We start from the raw sequence: 4016 nt of genomic DNA on the forward strand, positions 1-4016 counted from the left end.
CTTTTTATTTTTGTGTATAGATATGCATCCGTCAAATGTATACGTACATCCTGGTCCAGTAGAGCATGATGTATTAAAATTCAAGTTCATCATCGTTCCGAAGGAATTTGGAATGGTAGCATAAAAGAAGAGAGGTCTTGCTTATATACGCGTCGTGGTGATATTGAATTATGGCAACATATAAAATATCATCCATTACATTCTCGCATCAGTCAATATTTTGAAAATTGTAGATTTAAAGGAATTCTTGATTCTGCTTTAATTGAAAGGTGGCGTCCAGAAACTCATACTTTTCACATGCGAACTGGCGAGGCTACCATAACTTTACAAGATATTGAAATTTTATTCGAAATGGTAGTAGATGGTAGTCCTACAATTTTAAATGGAGCTGATTCTTTATGGATTATAGGTAGACAAGAAATGATATTTGAATTAACAGGATGGTTACCCGATACTAGTTGTTTTTCTGGTGTTAGTAGATTGTTAACATATAAATTGATTGATTATATTGAACGTTTGGATGGTATTAATGATCACTCAACTGAGCATTAAGTGCAACAAAGATTTAGATTATATTTATTATGGTTATGTGGTGGATCAATATTTCCGAATAAATCTAATAATAAGATTAATTTGGACATTTTGATTGACATGAGAAATTTTGATTTAATGTCAACTCAAGCATGGTGAACAGCCGCATTATCATACTTGTATAATTGTATATGCCGTGCATCAATGAAAAAATCAAATGAAGTTTGTGGATTTCTCTCTTTAGTGCAGGTATGCATATTTTTTAATTAAATATTTTTTATATACTAGTAATATGCTCTTTTAAATTTAAGTGCATTATAAGTAATGGTGAATTTATTTATTGTAGATTTGGACATGGGAAAGAATTATTCCCCTGCAACCATTGCCAAAGCCTCTAAGGACCAATCAACTTGAGGCTTCAACTGCGCTTGCACGTAAATGGACGCGACGTAGAAATCATCAAAATGAGGCACGAACTGTAATCGGTGTGATTAGGATGTACTAGATAATTTAACTGATGAACATGTATATAATATTATTAGTATTTTAAACTATTCATATTTTATTTCATTTTAAATAAGAATATGTTTGGTAGATCTTTAAATGAGGCACTTATGTTTCATTACCCAAGAAAACTATGTGAATAAAATGACATATACATAGATTCTTGTTAGGTCCTTAAAAGTAAAATATCTCATGACACAATGGGACAAAAAAATTATTTTGTAAGATTGTTCATTTTCACGTACATAATTTTTTTATTTTTCTGCCAATGTTGTTTTTATAATTATCTTACTTAATTATTTTTTTATAGTTTATTTGGCAACCTTATTCGGAAGATGTTATTAATGGATTGTCTGAGTGGTGTCGGTCAGGACAACGTGTCTGGATGGCACAGGTGACACCGTTTTATGAAATTTATCGTGAGTGGCACATGATTGATCGTGTTGTGAGCCAGTTCGGTTATTTACAACATATTCCTGGACGGTGTACCCAATTTTTCGAATATCATTTTAAGCGTGATAAACGATCCAAAATAAAACAAGAAGATATAGATGCATTTAACTACACACAATATTTATGGGAACAACGTCAAAATCGTATATTTCGACTTCCATTTGCAAGTGATCAAAAATATTACTTTTGTTGGTACATGAGGCATACTCGCATGGTCTTTGGAAATCCACAACATGTTATACAAAAAGGGTATCAACACATGGTAGGAAGACATGAGGCATTAGTATGTATATTATGTAAATTTTCAATTATTGTGTCAATCTTTAATAACTTTTTTGTTATTAATATTTGTTTATTCATTATAGGCTAGGGGTCATGAAATGCAGTATCGTCGAGCTCGGATGATTGAAAATGATGAAAATCAATCTAATGAAATGAGACAATATGCAGAGGAAGTCGCTCGTATTTCAATGGAGTCAATGAATGCGGCCTTCTAGGGAACACGATTGAGCTTTGATCCTGATTACAATCCTCCCACTCAATACGATGAACCACCACCAGTACAAGTATCTCGCAGATCACGACAAACAACACCGAGAGAGGGTGCACGTCGAGGTAGAAGGACCACTGGTGAAACACTTGATTTTTCTGCAGGGCCCTCTAACACTAATGTGGCGACTCCCGAGCAGGGCCCTCTAACAGGTGAAACAGTTGATTTTTCAACATGGTATGCGTGAATTTCCTATACATAATTCTCCATTTGGTGGAAGATTGAATTTTTCGAATGTAAGTATAATAATTTTCATAGAATTTTTTTAACTTTTTATAATTTTTTTAATTTTATTACATGTTTATTTGATTATATTATATTGTATTGTATTATAGGTAACTGTGTCCGATGATTCAAGATTTAATGCTGGGGCTTCACAAAATTTAGTTCCTAATAGACAAAATCCACCTCGGAGAACATCCAGGCTACACAAATCAACTAGATGTGGAACAGGCAGTCACTATCAAAATGAGGAAGATTTTGAAAATGAAGATGTAGAAGATTCGGATTCAGAAGAATAATTTTTATGCACCTTTATTCTAAAAGGCTGAAGATTCAAATTTTGAAATGTATAAATTTTGTTGTTTCGTGCAAGTTTGAACAAAGTAATGAGATTCTTACTTCTTTTTTTTTATGTTTGAACAAGTTTGCAGGATTTATATTTTCTTTATGTCATAGGTCAAATCAATACTTTTGATGTTATGTCAAATCATTACTTTTTAATAGAGTTCAAATCAATAATATAATAATAATATAAAGATATTATACTTACAATAATTAAAATGCAGCAAGACAAATTAAATTCATGTCAACAAATAAATATAAAAGATATATCATAATAGTGATAACAAGACAATAAAAATACATTAACCTTAAAAACATAGACAAAATATTTAAAATCGAGTAGGACATCGTGCCTTTGTGACCTGTCTCCTTACAAACACTACATTTTCTAGTCATGCCAGCCAGAGCTATATCCATATTATTCTTAAGTCGGCTTCTTACTTGCGTACCACTTGTCCGCAAAATATTCAGTATTTGCAATTGAATTAAAAGGAGCTGGTGGCCAATACATTTCATCACCCACTGGGTTAAATGTCTCAGTGTATGTTCGTAATATTTTGCACTATAGAATTTACTTACATAAGATTTTGGCTCGATTCCGCGAAGTCCACAAAATTTGATTGCATGCGAACAAGGAATATGATAATTTCTCTATTTTCCATAAGAACATTTCTTACCTTTTGCAGTAACCTTGTGGACATTTCCACCTTTACCATCATGAGCAAAAGTAAGAATTTAAAAAACTTCATCACCTGTGTTGTAAGTCATGATATCTGTGTACTCTTGAGCTCATTGATATTAATCATTAAATTTATTATCTATCGCAAGAGGCCATGACATGTTACTTTGAAGTAATGCAATTGCAAGATTGTTTCTTTCAACAAAAAGATCAACGAGAGCTTTGAACGTCATTCGAACCATGGCAGTCACAGGAATTCCCTAGCTTTTTTCAATAAACCATTATATGACTCAGACACATTTGTCGTCATGTCACCCCATCTACGACCACCATCCTTATACATTGTCCATTTTTTCAAAGGAAATTCATTTAACCATTCATATGCTGCAGGAGACAATGTTTTAATTTGTTGCATCCGTTGCACAAACTTTTTCTCCTGATGTTCAGTAGCAGCCAACCACATTAGTTTTTCGAGTTCACTATTTACAATTTTTTTATTAAAATTTGCTTTTAAGTGTCGAACACATAATCTATGATATGTGTTGGAGGACTCAACCAATCATAAGATTGAACGCACTGCAAGATTCCTTGATGACGGTCAGAAATAAGACCAATTTCTTGTCGTTCACAAACTACATGTGTCCATAATAACTTGAGAAACCATGATCAAAACTCAAAACTCTCACGTGCAACTAAAGCATATGCAAGTGGAAAAATATTTCCATTCGCATCAAC

The 4016-nt window shown here is 32.7% G+C and overlaps 2 pseudogenes; one reads left to right on the plus strand and one right to left on the minus strand.

The window, feature by feature from the left end:
- The first annotated feature begins 283 nt into the window (after positions 1–283).
- LOC114073879 lies at positions 284–1036 on the plus strand (annotated as a pseudogene).
- Positions 1037–3026: 1990 nt separating this feature from the next.
- Positions 3027–3744, minus strand: LOC114076504 (annotated as a pseudogene).
- Positions 3745–4016: the final 272 nt, after the last annotated feature.

This window comes from Solanum pennellii, chromosome 3 (genome assembly GCF_001406875.1).
Source record: "Solanum pennellii chromosome 3, SPENNV200".
Lineage (NCBI taxonomy): Eukaryota > Viridiplantae > Streptophyta > Magnoliopsida > Solanales > Solanaceae > Solanum > Solanum pennellii.